The following is a 21,311-nucleotide window of genomic DNA, read 5'->3' on the forward strand; positions in this document are numbered from 1 at the left end:
TTGTCCTTTTGACTGTTGCCATCTATAAATGAGTTGAAATAAAAGAGAAGCATTTTAACTTTCTGTAAATCTTTGAATTAGATATCAATGGCTATGTACTAATCATAAAATAGTTTTCCCATCATCAGCTACTTCCTTCTGCCAAGTGAAGTTTGTCTGTCACTAGAATACCTGGCATGTTGTTCTCTTTTCTAAATTGGGAAAGAACAATTAAAATTAAAACAAAATCTCAGTGGAAGAAAGGACATTATACAAGGGTACTTGAGCTTGTTGGAAAATGGAATTAAAAGATGTTTATTTTGATGCAAAATGTTTTGAAGTTCATGAAGGTTTTTCATAGCATTCATTCATTTCATAACATTCAATTTATTTCATGCATTTTCCATGAATTTTTGCAAGATCCCTGGTATATGTGTCTTGGAGAGTGGTGGTCCGTAGCTCTCCTTCTGGTCACCCTGCAAGAGGGTAGTCTGTAGTCATGCTGCAGGCTTTCCTAATGAGCCAAGTGAGCAGAGTTCTACGAGTGACTTTTCCTTTCAGGAACAAGTGATGGTTTGGAGTCTCTGGAGTCATGGCCCATTGCTCAGCTCACTGAACTATGCAAGTACATCACTTTATCTAGTCTCTTTGATGAGGTTCTTTCTCATTCTTGAGTGCATTTGTAATAATGGCTGATGGGATGTTTATCATGATTAAAGCCCTCAGGAGAACCAGTGTCTACAAGGAGCTCATTCTATAGCCTTTCACTTTTTTTCTGCCAAATGTCATAAAGAAACTATGGGGTTCTCAAATTAAATAGCTTTTTTGTTTGTTTGTTTGTTTTCTGCATGACAGCTCAAATTCTTGAAGAGGGTTGTGTAAGAAAAGGATCATCTCTCAAAGCGATCTCAGGCAACTTCAGCCTTCAGAACAGAGAAGGTAGTTATGGACTGGCTGTGTCAGTAGCTCTTATGAACAGAATATTTCTGCTTCTTTCTGTCCCGACATAGGCTAGGTTGAGATAGGCTGTGCTCTCAGCAGACTAGGGTATCCTTTTATTATCTCTGAAGCAACTATGGGGCAGCTCCAGGTGTTAATTAGAAATGTCCAGCTGTGTTATTTGCCTAGTCTCCTATCACCCTGATTGGTCTCCCTTCTCTGTGCTTGAAACTGCCCTTGCTGCTGCCTGGGAGGAAAAGGCACAGACTTCTGTGTGGTAATGGACAAACTCCATCACCTACTCAGATCCTGTGGAGCATACACAACAGCTCTAATATGCTTAGAGGCGTAATCCCTGCTTACTGGTCAAGGGCAGAAGTGCAAGGCTGAGTTTGCTTTGAAAAAGTGTTTTATAAAAAATGTTTTTCTATAAGTTGTAAAAATGTACTACAGTCATTGTGATTGCAAGTAATACAGGACATCTCGGAGCGTGTCTTCAGCTCTTGTTTGTGGTGCGTCCTGCCCTTATAACTGGAGCACATGGGCTAATTCTTTATGTGAATGCTTTTTTCCTGTATCAGATATCTTCTTCTCATCTAAGTTTTGCCTATTTTGTTATTATTGTTATTTTGCCTAAGTTTTGTTATTAAGTATTTTGGTGGTGTTCAGGACCCAAAAGTAACAGAGATGAAAGAGTTGGTGATACAGGACAAATAAATGAGAACAGGAAGGTGTTGCTGTTGACTGTTCAGTGTTTCTCTCAGACATCTTCTCTCCCCATGAAGTTTTCTCTATTCCAGTGATTCAGAATTAATCCTCTTTCTCTCTGTGTTCACACAGCATTTTCTTTCAGCTCCCTGTAGTCCCCAGTGCATTCTCTGTTGGATCAGGTAGCTGTGTTTATTGTGTGTCCCTGACTAGCTGCTAGGCGATTTCAGTCCTGGTAAGAGTAGCTAACACTAGGCAAATCTTATTAATAACCATGCTCAACAATTATGATCTTCACCTTGTAACCCTACAGGATATCCACCGGATACTGAATTTTACATATACAGCAAAGAGATGGTAAATAATTTGTTCAACTTAGTCAGGAAATAAATATTGGGATGAGTCTGACAACTCAGAACTCAGTCTAGTCAGTGCCTATAGCTGTGCCCCACAGTGACTGCTTCGCTATTGATTAGCAAACGTCTGAGGGAGAAGAGTTCTCAGCATTTAGCCGACCGGTTAACTCCCTACCATAAGCTGTCAAATTACTCTTTCAGCAAAGCACTGGTGGTGACAGTTTCCTGGTTACCCCTGCCTCCCAGTTAAAATCTCTCCCTTTTTCATTCAGCTTCAACCAGTCTATCTTTCTGTCCACCAAACCTGCCCAACACTTTTCTGTCACACAGGCGATAAATTATGCTGATCCAGCTGCCTGGAATCCTCACTTCAGCGGATTCATTTCTTCTCAGTATCTCAGCTGATTCTTCCTGAGGATATGCCCCCAGAAAAACCTCCAGGACAATGGCCACAACACCATGCACCTTTTCTTTAACGAAAGTTACTGCTGTTAGAATTCTGCATTGTTCCAGGATCCAGAGCTGTTTCACTTACAATTGTGTCCTTACCACCTTTCACAGGGAAAACAGTAAAGTTAAAAATATTTATTTTCTTGTTCACAATTCCACTTGAATACTACCTATTGTGAAGGTTTCCACTTCCTAGTAGGGAGCTTTAGCCAATTCTGAAAACTGAGTCTCACTCCTGATCAATTAAATCTGAATCTATTTGGGGTAGGTACCATGTATCAGCATTTTTAATACCCTCAAGGAATTCCAGAGTGTATTGAAAATTGAGAAGTACTAACTTAAACGATAATTGCACCTATAGGAACTCTGTACAGAAATTGACTTTGTCAAAGAAGTACAAGCATTTCAGAAATGCAAGTTAGGAGCCTGCAGCAGGAGGTGAATGTATATAATTGAAGAAGCTCTTACACACCCTAGAAGTGAAGATAAGAAACCAGTATCTGTGGGAGACATCATCATTTCTATTCATTTGCATTTTTAATGAAGCCTCTTTGAATCATTTGATTTGCCTTTTCTTTTGCCCAAGGCAGACTTTTTGCAAGTACTTTCAGTCAACTCAGTAGGAGGAATTTGTATTGCCATGCATGGGTGAGTTTCAAATATTATGGCTTTTCAAAATCATAAGTCAACCCTCTTCTCCAGTTTGAGTCACTTTTTCAATTGACTAAAATATTTTTTCTTATTCAAGAAAATACACAAACTGACAAGGAGTAAATATTCAAGTTTGACTCATTCTACAGTTCACAAACAACTACCTGCTTAACCCTTTGTCTGTTGAACTTCATTTACCTACAGAAAAAAGTGATGTGATTTCTTTTTAAAATTAAAGATTTCCAGTGATGACAAAAAGCCTGCTAAAAGCTGTTCTTATTTCAATATAATAAATCATAAACGTGTGAGTGGATCCCCCAGTAAGCATGTGTTTTTTTTTTTTAATTTAAGGGTCCATATTTAGACAGGCTAATGCATCTCTGCTAGTGGAAATCCCAATTAAAGAGTGCAGATAGCAGAATTTGACTTGGTACAGGGTTTCTTAAGCAGTTGAGTGAGTGATTGAGTGGTTTTACATGAGGGGAAAGCAATGGTTTTTCCTGTAAGCTTTTAATTTACAGATATAAAATGTACTCACACATTAGATATGTCATTGACTCATGACTTTCCTGCACTCAGAAAGTAGATGACATCTGGCTGGGTACAGATTTATCCCTGCAATAATGGTGAGCCACATGACTTTCAGTGAAACTGCTAAGAAGAGGGGGCAGTGTTCCTTTGTTTGATGGGAGTTTTCTGTAGAATTCAAGGAGAAAGGAAAGATAATGTGGTACAAATACTGAAGTCACTAATGGTCTAACAAGGGTCTGTTTTACTTGAATGTAATCTAAACGCTTCATTGAAAAAAAAATTCCCATGAAAGGAAAGAAGTTGACAGACAGCAGGAAAGACTTCACAGGGGTAAGTTAGAAGATGATGGAAATTGCAATAATTCTGTAATACCATTGTTTTGAAAGTGCTTCTGTGACCATGGAAGCTAGACATTTTTCTCATTTATTTAATTGACATATAAATATTATACATACTCATGGTGTACCTGGTGTACCAGGTGATACTTCAATATAGATATACATTGTACAATGTTCAAATTAGGGTAAGTACACCTAAATCCTCAAATATTTGCAACTTTTTTATACAATAATTCAAATACTTTCTTTTAGGTTTTTAGAAATATACAGTACATCCTTATCTATAGTTACCCTACTGTTCAATAGAACATCATAGTTTTTTGGTTTTTTTTTTTTTTTTTTTTTTTTTTTTTTTTTTTTTTGGGACAGGTAGAGTTATAGACAGTGAGAGACAGAGAGAAAGGTCTTCCTTCCTTTGGTTCACCGCCTAAATGGCCGCTATGGCCGGTGCTGTGCCGATCTGAAGCCAGGAGCCAGGTCTTCTTCCTGGTCTCCCATGCGGGTGCGGGGGTCCAAGCACCTGGACCATCCTCTACTGCACTCCCGGGCCACAGCAGAGAGCTGGACTGGAAGAGGAGCAACCAGGACTAGAACCAGCGCCCATATGGGATGACAGTGCCGCAGGCGGAGCATTAACCAAGTGGGCAACGGTGCCGGCCCCATGAACATCATAGTTTATTTAACCTGTCCATAACTTAGTACACATTTACCAAACTTCCCCCCTCACTCTCCCCTTTATGTCCTCAGCTTCTTTAATATCAACATTTTTATATTATACATATGGGTAAGAACATGTGATATTTGTCTTTCTTTGCCTGGATTATTCTATTTAACATGTCTTCTGCTTCAATTCATGCTTTTGCCAATGGCAGGATTTCATAATGTAAAATTGAAAATGAAGTCATGGCATATAACAAAAATGGAATAGTTGGATCCTGGAATTTAAACTGCATCTTTTCATTCTCCTTTGAAGATATGATATAGCAATTGCACCTGCCAAGTAGTGGGTACTGAGGTAAATGATAATTGAATCTGAAGATGCACAGAAGTAAGGTGGTTTATTCTGTAGGGTTTCAACCTATTTCTGTTGTCAGGTTAGCAACCATATCCCTCTCAAAAACTACCTGGTGGATTGGTAAATTACATGGTTTCTTCCTTGGAAACAATGAGTCCTTCCTGTCAAAGCATGGTTTCCTGGGATGTAACTGATTGAACAATTTTGAAATCTGAAAATGATTCTTGATTTGGCCAATATCCATGTCTGTTGCTGTCCATCGATTTCTGCTGCTGAGACATGATAAATGAGTCTTTCCTAGGGAAGCAGCAGGTCTCCACAGGGACGTCTGGGACCAGACTTATTTAATAGCTCCATTAATGACCTGGAGGGGCTGTGATAAGCAGCTTGTGGAGGAAACCTGCATATGACACTGGATTCTAAATTCTTAGGAGTGGGAAGCAACAATTGAAGCACGAATAGCAAAGTATACAATATAAGCAGAGGCCTGAATGTAAAAAGTCAAATTCGGATGAATTGTATAATAATTCAGCATTCATAAGACCAAGGTGGGGTGGGCACAGAAATGACTACTGTCACTAGAAAGTCTGTGGCAACAATTTCCTTAGATCCTAAATCAGGGAGAGGATAGGGGCAAGACAGGATTAGCATCCGAAGAATTGTGTTCAAATTCTGGACCTTTCATGAATTAGCCTGTCTTGAGCAACACATTGCATCTCTGAGATTCACAGTTTGTCTTTTGTAAATATTAAATTAATAAATATTTAATATAAATATTAAATGAAAATAGTTGGCACAGATATGCAACTCAATATCAGTTGGTTCAGTCATTTTAGGAATAGCATTGTAATACTAAAAGTCACTGTATCTTTCACTGGAGAAACCGTCTGAATCTTCAGCTAACAGATAGATGGACCTCAAGGAATCCCTGAGACACTGTAGTATCTGTTATGTGCCTAGGTTCACACCTGGGTGTTTAATGAAGAACCTTGTGCCATGTATCCCATGGTGATGACTACTGTAAATCCATTGAAATCCTCTGCGCCTAACTCTGATCTTTTTTGCAAGCTCCTATTCAGTATTGTAGCCACACTCTGAGCTTCCTGCGTGTTCAACATGCTCAGATGGCTTTCTGCTCAGGGCCTAAGCAGTTTCTCATCCACCAGATATTTTCATTACTGGTTAAATTTCAGCTTCTTGGACAGATCTAATATAGTACATCAACTTCAGGCAATCTTAATCATAGTACTTTGCTTTGTTATCCTCAAAACATATGACCGTGAAATTCGAAATTTTTATTCATTATTTCTATTTACTATTATGCTGTCGTGTATTAAACATTAAGCTCTTTGAGAGCAGTGTCCTAGATTTTCTTGCTCTCTTCTATATATACGAGAGAGTGCTTGATCATGAGCAGGTGTTTTGTTGCTTGTGGAAGGAAGGGAAAAAGAAAAGAAGGGAGTGCATAAAAAATAAAGTAGGGAGAGAAAGGAAGAAAGGAGCTTTATTTTACACAAACTTTCACATATTATGTATTAAATTATTTGCTGAGTGAAAAATGTAAAGAATATATGTGTGAATAAGTAAGACTTACTCAGACTGCTGTGAAAATGTGGAAAGAATGATGGCTGAGCAATGGGATAGTCCGCCCTCTCTGCTGTGGCACAATAGAGCCTTACTTTGTAGCCTGTAAGTGCTTTTATACAAGTGCATTTCTTAAGTAATCCTGGGTAATGCTTTTGGTTCCGAAAAAGAAACGCCCAGGCACATTTCGCCTGAACTGTAAAAATAGACTGAGCTGTCTGTTGGTCCATTTCTTGGATACCCACAGGAGCTTTGGTTCAGCTGTTGACGAGATGAACTCTTGGCAAGTTGAGTTCTATCTGGAGTTCAGTTTTGAGGAGAGGTTCCACTGAAGCCATATGGTATCTCCTTTTAGCAGGACTATATGGTTCTGAAATAGAGCCTAAATGGAGTGTTTTCCTATCCCAGGGTTTCTGTTCAACTGCTCTACAATCAAAATACATCCTTCAAAATCAGAACTGAGTGTCTTAGAGTCTCCTCCTAAGAGGAATGAGCCTCTGATGAGTGGGAAAAGGAATTTTCCTTTTGACTGAAGCCTGCATTCCTGTTCATATTTGATTGATTCATTTCTCGCATCTGATGTTCATTGTCAGATGTTTATAAGTGACCATTTTCTCTAAAAGCCTGTCAGTCCTGGATGGTAAGGAGAAGAATGAAAAAGAAAAGAAGCTGACTCTTATGTGTAAGTATCAGCTGTTGGGCCAAATCCACCAATATTTACAAGTCAGAAAGATCGATTAAGAAATGTGGGTGTTTGGTTGAATCTCTGCCTTAGGTTGTTTTTTTTATTTTTAATTTTTTGACAGGCAGAGTTAGACAGTGAGTGAGAGAGAGAGGACAGAGAGAAAGGTCTTCCTTTTTCCATTAGTTCACCCCCCAAGTGGCTGCGACGGCCGGTGTTGCGCCGATCAAAAGCCAGGAGCCAGGTGCTTCCTCCTGGTCTCCCATGCGGGTGCAGGGCCCAAGCACTTGGGCCATTCTCCACTGCCCTCCTGGGCCACAGCAGAGAGAGCTGGACCGGAAGGGGGCAACCAGGACAGAACTGGCGCTCCAACCGGGACTAGAACCTGGAGTACCGGCGCCGGCCGCAGGCGGAAGATTAGCCTAGTGAGCCGTGGTGGCGGCCAAGTTGGTTTTTAAAGATATAGTTTCTGGTTGATTAGAACTCTTCCCTCAGGATCATGCATTAGTGGGCCAGGTTCCTTGAAACTCTAGGGATGTGCATGTGTGCTCAGGGAAAAACAAGTCAATTTTACATTCTGATATCCGTTATTAAATGGGCCTAAAGCCAAAATCTTAAACTGAAGCATCTTTTATTTGTTTATTGATTATTACTTCTTAACACATTAAATTTTAGCATCATCAAATATATGCCCTAGGTACTGGAAAATGTTCTATTCCTAAAAATCTACATTCCTCTCTGCATTCTTATAATTTTTACTGCATAATTAATAATAATGTTTGACACTGTCATCCTCTTGACAGAGTGTAACTTGGAGCATCTGGTGTTATTTAGCCGAGAGCCTACTTCTATTCTCCCAGTACAAAAGGGTTCTGATTAATTAATCATTGCCCCAACTTGAATAATACATTAAAGATAAACTTCAATGCTTAGCAAAAAAACAAAGAAGAAAGTTTTCTCATGTTATAGAAGATGGAGTTTCCTATTAATATAAATGTACAAATGACTAAGTTTTAGCACTTAACTCACCACAGGCCCAAAGCCAGATGTGTCGAAGGCAGAATATTTGCTTCAATGACTGAAGTTTATGGTTCAACCAAAAGAACTTTCCGCCTGCCCTGGGGTGCCTATCTCCTGCCCTTCTCTCAGCCATGCCCTCTTGACCTCAGTATCTTTGTCTCACTCATCCTGTTGTCCATACTGTGTGTGCCAAGAAGGACTCAAGGAGAGGACAGTTCATTGACGCTGTAGATTGTAGCTTTTGTGCAATTCATCTCTGACACAAGTAGACACTCTGGAGGCTTTTGTTCAGTCCATGAATGGAAATTCCTTTGCTGTGCTGACTCCTGGTCTCATGGATTCCCAAGCTGTGTGTGTCCTTTCGTTATCACAGACTTTATGGGAGTGTACTTTATAATTCCTCCTGTTTCTGTCTGGGTGGATCTGGACACTAAGAATCTCTAGACCCACAGACTTCTAAAGTGCCTAAAGTAGCTGATCTTTACCGGGTTAAATAAGACAGTAATCTAATAAGGATTTCTGTTACTTTTTCTCCATTTTTAACATTCCTTGACTTAGGGTTTTCAAACTCAGTTCACTGCTCTTGTTAGCTGCTGGCCTCATCAAAACAACTCCCACATGAAAGCCAACTCTCTGTTTGCTAGTGTGTAGTTGCATGGCTTTTCCTTTAACCCTGGTGTAGAAGTATAGATTACTATTCTATGTCATCCAGTGTTCTCACCTCCAGTGTAAGTAGGTGTAAAAAGCTTACATAAAGGAGACAGCGCAATCCTAAAGTATCTTATATTCACATATCCTATAAAATACTTATTTATAAGTACTTATCAGTTATTCATTGCTTTGCAAATATTGCATCCCAGGAAAGCTGTAGGCACTGAGGATACAATAGTAAATGAAACAGCAAGCTCTTGAAATCGTGGAGGTTACACCCTGACTGCAACACACATTTACAAAAACATATAGGATATAAGTTTTCAAGTGGTGTCCAGTGCTTTGAAGAAAAGCTAGATACAATAGGTAGAAAGACAGTGAGATGATAATGCCGAAGTTATTTGCATTGTTAAAGAGGAGGTTAGTGGGCATTGCTGAACACCACTTCTTTGAACTAAAGCCACTCTCTGTAATTCATGTTTAGTTTGCTAATGGAGATAGGGAATATATGATAATAACTGAAACACAATTTTGAAAATGATTGAGCCAGCAAGAGGAGTACAGAACAGTATTAAAAGGCCTTAGGAGAGGAAAAGACCCCATCCAGGTAGCAGGATATGAAGGCTTCCTAGAAGAGGGATAGTGGAGACAGGTGGAGGTGATTAAGGAGAAGACAATGGGCCATGCACTGAAATAATAAATGGTCCATTTTGGCGAGAGTGCAGTGAAAGAGAAGCATCTGATTGACAGAGCAGTGTAATTTTAGATTGCAGCCAAGTATTGAAGGGCTTTAGTTGCCAGAGTGAGTTGTTTGAATGTAAGAGCAACCTTCGAAAAACAAACATTTTTATGAGAAAAATAATACATTTTCATTGCATAAAATTCAAGATCTCAACAATAAGGTTTCAGGCAGAAAGGTGAGTTGATAAGGGCTACAAGAGCCAGTGCTGTGGCACAGTGGGTTAATCCACCATCTGTGACACTTGCATCCCATAAGGGTACCGGTTCATGTCCCAGTTGCTTCACTTCTGATCCAACTCCCTGCCAATGTGCCTAGGAAAACAGTAGAAGATGGTCCAAATGTTTGGGCCCAAGCTTCAAACTCCTGGCTTTGGCCTTGCCTAACCTGGTCCATTGCAGCCTTTTGGGAAGTGAACCAGTGGGTGGAAGATCTCTATCTCTGTCTCTCCCTCTCTCTGTTACTCTTTCAAATACATAAATAAATATTTTTAAAAATAAATAAGAGCTACAGTAATGAAATAGACATCTCAGAATGAAGAGTTGCACAATATTATATAAGTTTACTGACATCACCTACAGCAGTTGTGTTTTGTTTTCACTTGCTTATTCTATTGACATCTGGGTCTACTTAAAATAAAATTGTATTCCAGATGGCTTTTTCCCGGAAACCTTGTGAAATCCAAATCTGTAATCACCACGACGACTTAGGGACAGTTTGAGAGACATGAAGCTTTCTTTATCTTTCTTACATCTTCTACTCAAAATGATAGACCTAGAGCATTGAGAGTCCTCAGAGGAGACTGATCCTAATAAAAAATTGCATTTTCTGGAAGGATTTTGAATCCCAACCATTAATACAGGAATTTAGAATGCCAAGTGATCTCCCCTCTGGAATCAGATTCTCCCTCTTTCCAGATCCTTTGCTTGTTGTTGATGTGGGAACGTCTCCTTTCCCACACACTGACATGCAAGAAATGTCCACTGTTGAAGCCCAGTGTAAAGGGCTTTAAATTCTCTGTGTGCTCCCACTTGACTTGGCTGCATGTTGACTCTTGTGGATCCTATGCCCCTTTGCCTTGAGGGCCTGTTTCTCCATAAAAATGTATGAAAATATAATATGAAGGTATTGACAGGGAGACAAACATATTATTTCTTTAAACATTTTCTCAATCTTAATTTTTTTCTTCAGATTTTCAGGTAAAATATTGACATGGTCTCCTAAAGGTATTGTGAGCCTTAGGCACTCCCTGTACTGTGCCTAACAGGTAGGTTCATGTTTCTGTTTTCTGTGCAGAACTGGTGATAATCTGAATTGAAAACCAGGATGCATGGCTGGGCCCACAGTTGTTTGTGCCCCATAAGACTGCGAATATGGACTTCAAGTCAGATGTTGCGTACTTTGAAAATGCCTCCCATTTGTACAGCAGGAATATGGGGAAAGGTCAGATTCATTTTACTGACCTTTTCATTCTGGTCAGTAGTGGCAGCTGCAATTTCCTATTTTCAGTAAGCTTAGGAAAATATTGACTTCAGAGCATCTCCATGAGAACCACCAGATTCAATTAAAATTCAGTTTCCTAATAGCACAGGCATTTGGGATCAGATTGTCAATGTCTGAGACCTGTAAGTCTTTAAAGACATTATAGCAAAACAAATGTATGATTGGGCTCCTCCGGAGGTCTTGCACACCTCAAAGCTTGATGTCCTAATCCGTAACCATGCTGAAGGCTCGTTCTTCTCTTTGGACCTAAATTCTCCTTCTTACATGGGTGTGTTAGTTTTAGTCGCGTTCCTAAATACTCGCACCAATGCCACGGCTTCTGTTAAGGTTGCACTGAACTCTGGGTATAAAATTGGCCTCTCTTTGTGCCTTCCCATAGATCTTATATAGCATCTATGATACACTGTTGCATCTGTTTAGCTGTCAGGTTTCTCCTACAAATTATAGGGGTCATTTCTTTGTTTCTTATAAAGATTTATTTATTTGAAAGTCAAAGTTACAGAAAGAGAGAGAGCAGGAGAGACATGCAGAGAGAGATCTTCCATCTGCTGCTTTACTACCCAGATGATGACAACAGCCAGAGCTGAGCCATGTGGAAGCCAGGAGCCAGGAGTTTTGTCCAGGTTTCCCATATGTGTCAGGGGCCCACTTAGGCCATTCTCCATTGCTTTTACCAGAATATTAGCAGGGAGCTGGATTGGAAGTGGAGCAGCAGGGACTCAAACTGGTAGACTTATGGAATGCTGGCACTGTAGGCTGTGGCATTACCAGCTACACAGCAGTACAGCCCCAAGGATCATTTCTTTAAAGCAGAGTCTACTTGTTATTTGTTTATTTTACAAATCATAATGTTTGTTTTTTTTTTCTTTTTCAAGAACAGGAAATATTTATTAGTTTATTTATTTTGGCCTATATGTATATGTGTATTTATTTATGTTTTCAATTTCAAAGGCTAATCACAAACTTTAGCCAGTGTTAATCATTCAGGATATCTTCTTTTTTTAAAAAATTTATTTGACAGATAGAGTTAGTGAGAAAGAGAGACAGAGAGAAAGGTCTTTCATCCCCTAAATGGCTGCTATGGCCAGAGCTATGCCAATCTGAAGCCAGGAGCCAGGTTCTTACTCCCAGTCTCCCATGCGGGTGCAGGGGCTCAAGCACCTTGGCCATCCTCCACTGCCTTCCCAGGCCACAGTAGAGAGCTGGACTGGAAGAGGAGCAACCGGGACTAGTACCTGGCACCCATTTGGGATGCTGGTACCACAGGCAGAGGATTAACCAAGTGAGCCTTAGCGTTGGCCCCTCAGGATATCTTGATTTCTCTCCACTCCACTGCTGTTTCATACTCCCTACCCTCTTCTCACCTCTCTTCAAGTAGCAAATGATTAGGCATATATTGAATTAAATAATATTGTGGTTATCAAGCAAGATGAAAATCACCAGAAAGATACTGAAACTAAATGGTTAAAAATGAGCATTTCTTGATTTCGTTGTAGACAGTTCTCCATCACAGATATGTTATTTTTTTAGCAATATGGCAAATAGAAAGCAAACAGCAATACTCACTGTTGTAGATGATCTGTTGGTGTAGAAGTGGGGAACCTGACATGAGAATACAAAAATGGACAAGCTGTTGAATCCAGACTTTCATGGAACTCATGCTAATGCAGATGTCATGACCAAGCACCTGAAAGTAAACTGAGCAGGGATCTTGGAACTTCTGTTTACTTGAGTTCAATGAGTATTTATTGACCCAAAGACACAGACCTTCCTTCCTGGAGGGTTTTAGTCTAGAGTTAGGCAGACAGACATGAATCATCAAATCCCACCATTAAACAGCAACTCACTGAGCATGGCAATCAATTTTTTTGTTTTTGATTTTTTTTTTTTTAACAGAAAAGCTGTAACCAAAGGAGCTGGTGGTGGTGAAACATGAGGCTGAACAAATAAAAATGGAACCAGAATTTCACAATAGGGGTTTAGCTTGAAGGCCATGATATCTTAGAATAGTTGAAGGCAATGGATAAATTGGGTACTTGGCAAATTTGGGGAACCCCTGAAGAGAAGATGGCTACCACAGTGAGTGCTAAAAAAGATTCATCAACTTACTGAATAATTTTAAAGAAAATAAGAAAGACTTTGTTGCTTGGTTTGCTGGAGAGTTGTTCTTCCTATAAACTCAGTGCAGCTATTTCCTATTTTTGTGTACTAGGTCAGGTTTCTTGTTTCCATCACAAAAAGGAATTCAAGAACAAGACATAGAAAAAGACACAGAAGAGCAAGATTTATTTAAAGCAAAAGTACACACTCAAGGAATAATAAGAGCAAGCTCCAGAAAGAGTGAGCTACAATCAGTAAGGGTCAGGGTTGCCTTTTTATATGATCTGGAGGCACAGTAGGTGGTGTCTGGAGTGAGGCTAAACTGAATGTTCAAAGCGGGTGGAGAATGGGGTGGGGCTTGACTACTGCTCCCTTCCTTGTGCTTTTCTGGAAATGTCAGAAATGTCCTGGTGTCAGGTGCATGGTAGGAGTTGGGAGTGTCCACCATCATGATTTCATTATGCTGTGCTGAAAGTCGTCAGTAGGACACTGCCTGCAGCTGTATTGGTATTTGTACTCGGTACCTTGAGCTTTGGTCTGCCTGAAAGGAAGTGGAATTTGGGGTGGTGCACATGGGGCTCAGTGTAAAGTGAGGCTGTGGCTCAGGTGCTGATAACCCTCAGCTTCTCTTTGAATTACCACCCTCCTTACGTCAGAAAGAGTGTCACTTCTAGCAAGGGAGAACATGCATTTATTAAACTGTTAAAAACTACATGATAAGCTTTATCTTCCAACATGAAACCTGTAGGTTGAATGAAAACCTGTGAGAGAAAAGATCGATTAAACTGTCCATTCCTGAGTCCCCCTCCCTGAGGACAGAAACTGTAAAAAAAGGATCTTCCCTTCTAAGATGCTCTCAAACTCTGCCCAATTCATATTTTAATGAGTGAGGATTCAGAGGTCTCCCTATTTCCCTGGAAATAGTTTTCTTGCTGTCAGACAGGCTTGTCTCACAGGATTCTTTTTTTCCCCTCTGCTGACAAAGATTTCTTTACTGAATTTAATTCTATCTGTGAAGGGCGACAGCCGATGATGAGAAATGAATGAAAAGCCTGCCTTATCTTCGGGATAAGTTGAGCAATCTAGGACAAATATTTTAACAAACAAGTTTTATCTTGGGATACCTGCAGAATCTCCAACATGGAGTTTTTGTCCACTGCAGCTGTGTCTGTATTTAGTACTCAGTCATCCCTTCCCACTGGTAGTGGGGAAGACTGGGCTAAATTGGAAATTTCTTTGTATACTGCATAAGCCTGGCAGTTTTACCTCCCCGTTGCCAAAGGCAGGTGTTGTTTGTCCGTGTCACCACATTTACGTGGACCCAAGATAATAGCCTCAGAAAGTATTCTCTGCCAATAGATCCAAGTGAGTATAAGAGAAAAAACTTACTGCCAGCCTGCTTCTAGATTCTAGCCAAGGCTCTTCTAAAAGTCTAGATGATGTGAGAACCTTGAAGCTTTTGTTTCGGGATTTGGTAGAGGTCAGGCTCTTTCTTTCCAGAGAGCTACCTTTATTATTGTCATCCTAGTTCTAGGTTTTGTTGACCCTGGATAATTTTTCCCGTCATAATACCAGAATTGATTACAGCAGACTCAAAGACAAAGTAAGATTTATATAAGTTGTAAACCACAACAGGAGAGCATGACTGATTTTATTTTCTTTATTTTATTTACTATGTTTATTTCAAGCATTTTTTAACAGGAGATTTGTTTAACGGTTTGATATACTCCAGGACTGATAGCATCGTAAAGTGTTGAATACTGCCATCTCCTTACTTGAAATGGTGCATTTTAAGGTTAAGTGAACCTGGGCTGGCACAGTGGTATAGCTGGTAAATCCACCGCCTGTGGTGCCAGCATCCCATGTAGGCGCCAGTTCAAGTCCTGACTGCCCCACTTCTGATCGCTTTCTGCTTTGGCTTGGGAAAGCAGTAGAGGATGGCTGAAGTCCTGGGGACCCTGTCCCCAAGTGAGAGACCCATGGGAGGCTCCTGGCTCCTGGCTTCCGATCAGCCCAGCTACATTACAGCCATTTGGGGAGTGAACTGGTGGAAGAAAGACTTGTCTCTTTCTTTTTCTCTCTCTCTCTGCCTCTGCCTCGTTATGACTCTGCCTTTCAAATAAATAAATAAATCTTAAAAATACAAAAGTTAAGTGAACGTTTGTTCTGGACTCAGATGTGAAACTGGAACGATTTCCAATTTAGGAAAGATTTGCATTTTCCCAAAGTGACTTAAGAGCGGTTATTTTCTGATTGATCAAAGCCTAACAGGTGCAGGGGATGTATTATTATTCCCATACATGATGAAGAAATCAAGGCACTGAAAATGTAGGTGGTTTGTCTAGAAAAACACAGATATTTACCCTGAAAACCCTTTTGGAAACACAGCACCCAGAGCAGTTGGCTAATGAAATGTTCCAGGTATGATCTCAGCCTCCTCTCCCTTTATTGTGTAACTGGTCTTTTATATAAATCTGTGTTTGAGTATAAAGCCTAAAATCTTTAAAAATTGTTGGTGTAGTTGAAGGAAAATTAAGGTAGGAGTTTGGGTATGTTTCATTTGCAGATGAAAATACAAATAGGACTCAAACTGACTCCCTAATAGGGAAGTAGTACTCTTGGACTGAAATATCAAGAGATGGACCTAACTTTAGGCTTCCTTGTATCTTGGCACTAAAGTCATCAGAAATACCCTTTGCCCGCTTTTTTTTAATGTATTTATTTGCAAGGCAGAGGAACATAGAGAGAAGTAGATGAGAGAGACCCCTTCCACTAGTGCACTCCTCAAATCCCCACAATGGCTGGGACTAGGCCAGGGCTGAAGCTAGCAGCTGGGAATGCAATACAGGTCTCCTCTGTGGGAGACAGGAGCACAAGAACCTGAGCTTCCACTGCTGCCTCCCACAGGCTGCATTGACAGAAAGGTGGAGTCAAGAGCAGAGCCAGGTATGAGCTCCGGTACTGCAGTAGGGGATGCAGGCATCCTACTGGTTAGCTCACATGCCCATCATGTCGTTCTCCACTTTCATTGCAGTGTTTCTCTAAATGAGGTGTGTTCCCAGAAGGGGCCAGAGAAAACAAAAAGTCATGAAACGCTTCACCTAGGCAGAGGGACTGACCCTCTTTCCCACAGACATTGTTAATGGTCTGTGACTGCCTTCCATGCATTGGCTAGGACCGTGTGCTGCTGCAGTGAATCACTATGTAGGAATATATGTGGGCAAATATATTGTAGCTTAGTGGGTTTGTCCCATAGATACAGATTATTTCATACTGCAATTTGATCTAAGCCTGCATTTTTCCTCCCCAATTAAGGTCATATAGATATTTTGTATGTATTAATACAAAAAAAATATGTATATATACCTTATGAGGTATATATATACCTTATTCTTTTACACTGTTCCAGAATATTACATTGTATAATATTAATTGTTTAACAGTTATGCCAATAATGCATGTCTAAGTTATGTGAGTTTTTTTGGTTCTATCAGAAAATATATCTTAGTAACGATTTTTTGCATGCCTCTTGGGTTTTCTATGAGATCAATTCTCTGGGATAGAAACCAGGAGGCGGAGCTGTTCATTAAAAACTACAGGCGTTTCCAGCTTTGATAAGTATTACTTGACCTCCAAGGAGTTTTTCCAGCCTCATTAGTTTTCCAGGTGGTAATGCTGCTAGTGCTGTTTATAATTTTTTTTTGGGGGGTCAGCGCTGTGATGTAGTAGGTAAAGCCACCTCCTACAGCTCTGACATCCCATATGGGAGCCTGTTTGAGTCCTGCTGCAACACTTCCAATCCATCTCCCTGCTAATGCACCTGGGAAAGCAGCAGCAGATGACCCAAGTGCTTGGGCCCCTGCACCCATGTGGGAGACACAAAAGAAGCTCCTCGCTTCTATCTGACCCAGCCCTGGCCATTTTGTCCATTTAAGAAGAGAACCTGTGGATGGAAGATCACCCTCTTTCTGTGTTTCTCTCTCTCTGTAATTCGGCCTTTCAAATAAAATAAATACATCTTTTTGTGTTTTTTAAAAGATGTATTTATTTATTTGATAGGCAGAATTAGAGAGAGAGAGAGAGATCTTCCATATTCTGGTTCACTCTCCAAATGGCCAAAATGGCCAGGGCTGGGCCAGACAGAAGCCAGGAGCCAGGAGCTTCTTCTGGGTCTCCCATATGGGTGCAGGGGCCCAAGGATTGGGTCATCTGCTGCTGCTTTCCCAGGTGCATTAGCAGGCATCTGGATTGGAAGTGGAACAGCTGGGACTTGAAATGGCTTACCACTGCTATGCCACAGCACCAGCCCCTGCTTACAAATCTTTACTGAATACTCTGTCACTTAAACAGGTACTCTGCCAAGTGTTCTATCTATACCATCTCATCTAATCCTGATGGCAATCCTAATAAGGTTAGTTAATGAAGTGCATAATAAGATTCTCATTATCATTGTACAAAAGAGGACACTAAAGCTTAGAGAGTTCTAGTCTCTTGCCTAAATTTGGAAAGGTGTTTGTCTTGCCTTTATTAACTAAAGATGAGATTTGCCTACTAATGGTAGGAAGTACATACTTGGAACATCCCAACTGCTCAGGGAAGAAATCTGACCCTGAGTCTTAGGCTAAATATGATAAGGGATGGATTTCCAAATGTTACATCTCTGTGTTCCAGATCTGTGATTTGAATTCCAGGCAGTATTTCTAGTTATTATCTGGCATAATTAAGTGTGGAACAAAATGCAGAGTACATAAAAGAAAATTGCTACAGAGGTTCTTACTGATATGAGCATAAGCATCCAGAGAAAATTCACATGGCAAGGAGAAAATTTAAAAATTAGCCCATTAGTTAAAGCCATGCACACTTTTCATGATTGTGGGCGTGAGCTTCCTAGATTCTGCTGGAATTAAGCAGCCTTATTTTACTTAATCCTATAAGGAAATGTGTTTATTTAACCTTCAGTTATTGTGGTCAGATGTTTAGCACTGGTTAACATAGACAGCAGTGGTAGAAGATGGTCTGGTCTCTTTAAAAAGTAGGCCAGCTGCTGAGCTCTTAGGAGGTGGCTAATTGGTAGCTGCTGAGACTGAAAGGCACCCCATGCCTCCCAGCTGAACCAAGAGGAGAGCGAGAGAGCAAGGAAGCTGCTTCCAAATATGCCAGAAAAAGGGGTGGGGGGGCTGAGCTCTGGTTATTCTGAGAATCAGCAAAGAATTGGACCAGATGGATTTAAGTTACCGTGGCTTATGCTAGAGAATATTAAAATATTCTTGATTCATTTAAATTGTAGAAGTTTCTGTAGAAAAAATGAAGGGCAGCATTATATTGTTAGAGTGATAGACTTTTCATTCAGCTTGGCATCCTTTCACAACTTTGGCCTCCTTTTGATGTTTCAGTGTTTAGATTACCTTCATATTGAGCAATTTATGTGTGTTTGGTAGTTTATTCATGTTTTGCTTTTATAAATGACTTCATTTTGCATAAACTCATAGGGCATTTCCATAGCATTTTAAAAGGATTCTGATCAACTTTAACTTTGGTGTCTTTGCTACTATCTTAAACAAATAAACAACAATTTTCACTGACCTGCTATCAGGGAGTAGAAGAGTGAGCCCAACATTAAATAGTATACACATCTTAAATGATTCAGCGGATGGAAAGCCAACTCTCCTCCCACAGATGGTGCCTATTTAGTTGGAGTTTGTCAAAGTCTGTCATGGAAATGTATAACTGATTTCTAAAAGTACTTACATTACTACCAGTACTGCATTTAAAATGTGTGTTATGCAGTTGGCAGTGTTAAAGGTGTATTATCTCAGTTAATCCTCACCATCTTCCCACCAAACCAGGGAGGTGCTGCTTTGGTTCTCATCCCCATTTCACTTGTTACAAGCAAAGGAGGGTTAAAGAGTTTGCATGGGACCAAATAGTTATTAGGCACCCGAGTCTAAGCTAGAACACCATTGTGTCTGACTCCAGGATTGTATGCCCAGCTCAAGCAGATCCGGATTCCAACAGGTCAGAGAACAGCTTGGAAGCATTTGTGGGTTTGTTTCTCCTTTACTCACAGTGGCAGTGAGAAATGCTCAGGGAACCGCCACTTGCCCCCAGTAGAGGTGGGACCACAGGAGGTAACTGCCTTTGTGTCCATGGTGGCAGTGAGACACACAAGCAGACATCTAATTACAGTCACGCATAGCCACATACAGCCACACATCCACACAGCCATCCACTAGCAGCCACATCTAGCCAGGACCCCTGTTGCTTAAATGGGCCTAAAGACAAAAGAGGCCCTAAACAAACCATCACATAATAGGACTGTGGGCAGCTAGCCAAGCAGGTGGATCTGGTGGTTACCATGACACTGGATACCAGAGAGAGATAGGGATCTGGGAGCACAAAGTTAAAGGGGCGGGGCAAAAGGTGTGGGAACTTGATGTCTTCATCTTCCCAGGTTCATCTTCTCAGCAGTGACCTGTGGGCACTACACTGCTGAGTGCTTAACTTTCCTTTCTGTCCCCACCACCCATTTTTTTCCCCACACACTTTCTATAGCTGAAGAAGAAATTTGTTTTTCTATTTTATTTTCCCATCTAGTGAAGTTCATGAAGTTTTGATTTGGTGCTCTTGGATGAATCTACCTTTTGATTCTATTGCTTTGATTGCTGCCACTTTGCTATAAATAACTAAATGGAAGAATTAACAATAAAAAAGTGTCCTGAGAACAAAGCATATAGAAAGTTCTCCCTGAAAATTTTCTATGGGATTTGATGACCAAGTTTCCCCTTTTACCTTCCTAGCTAATGCCACTGGGACTAATGATTCTTTTCTGGTGTTTACCTCATAAGGACGTTAAAAGAATTAGATGAATCATTTATGGGAAAAACAATACAAAGTTCAATATTTTGAGAATTGGACCAACGTTTCTCACAATTTCACCCGGAACTGATTTTATCTGAGACAGACACTGGGGTTTCCCCACTCTCATAGCTCATGTATAAAATATGCCAGTATTTATTCAAGCTTCTTTGAGTCTAGGAGCCAAATAGAAATGCAAACATATTATGGTTATTTAATTCTTACTGAGCTATACTGGGGCTGTAGGTAGCCCTGAAGTGAGCAAATGGCCCCTCCCTTCTCTCTAAGAGCTTGCATATCAGCATGCCCTCATGTACTTCATGGTTATTTACATATGTGGGTCACCATGGAGCATATTACAATCCATTTCAAGATCTTTAGAAGACTAGATTCATATTGTTTCTTAATTTAATACATAAATGACCTATAGAAAAACAACATAATGGACTCTTCTTTAAAAATGAACATGGGGCCGGCACCACGGCTCACTAGGCTAATCCTCCGCCTGCGGCGCCAGCACCCCAGATTCTAGTCCCGGTTGGGGTGCCAGATTCTGTCCCGGTTGCTCCTCTTCCAGTCCAGCTCTCTGCTGTAGCCTGGGAAGGCAGTGGAGAATGGCCCAAGTGCTTGGGTCCTGCACCCTCATGGGAGACCGGGAGGAAGCACCTGGCTCCTGGCTTTGGATCTGCGCAGCGTGCCAGCTGTAGCAGCCATTTGGGGGTGAACCAATGGAAGGAAGACCTTTCACTCACTCTCTCTCCCTCTCTCTCTCTCTCTCTCTCACTGTCTAACTCTGACTGTCAAAAATAAATAAAAAATGAACATGGAATTATTACAGGACTCACTTGAATGTTTAAAAGTTTAAAATTTTCTTAAGCAAAATCTTTCTTTGAGGTGGGTATAGTGGTTTATGCTACCTCTTGGACTGTTGCATCCCATATATGAGTACCAGTTCACATCCCAGCGTCTTGTCTTCTGATTAAGCTCCTTGCTAGTGCATCTCAGGTGGCAGCAGATGATAGCTCAAATATTTGGTTCCCTGTTACCCATGTGGGAGACCCAAGTTGGAGTTCTGGGCTCCAGGGTTCAGCATGGCCCAGCCCCAGCTATTGCAGGCGTTTGGGGAGTGAACCAACTGATGGAATCTCATTCTCTGTCTTTTCCTATCTCTCTCTCACTCTGTCTCTGTTGCTCTGCCTTTCATGTATAT

The 21,311-nt window shown here is 40.6% G+C and overlaps 1 protein-coding gene across 6 annotated transcripts in view; it reads left to right on the forward strand.

Annotated features, from left to right (window-relative positions):
* Nucleotides 1–21,311, forward strand: part of SORCS1 (sortilin related VPS10 domain containing receptor 1) — a 589,194-nt gene that overhangs the window by 107,328 nt on the left and 460,555 nt on the right. The gene's annotated exons all lie outside the window — the stretch shown is intronic.

This window comes from Oryctolagus cuniculus, chromosome 15 (assembly GCF_051225735.1).
Source record: "Oryctolagus cuniculus isolate XC-2025 breed Fujian yellow rabbit chromosome 15, ASM5122573v1, whole genome shotgun sequence".
In the NCBI taxonomy this organism is placed as follows: domain Eukaryota; kingdom Metazoa; phylum Chordata; class Mammalia; order Lagomorpha; family Leporidae; genus Oryctolagus; species Oryctolagus cuniculus.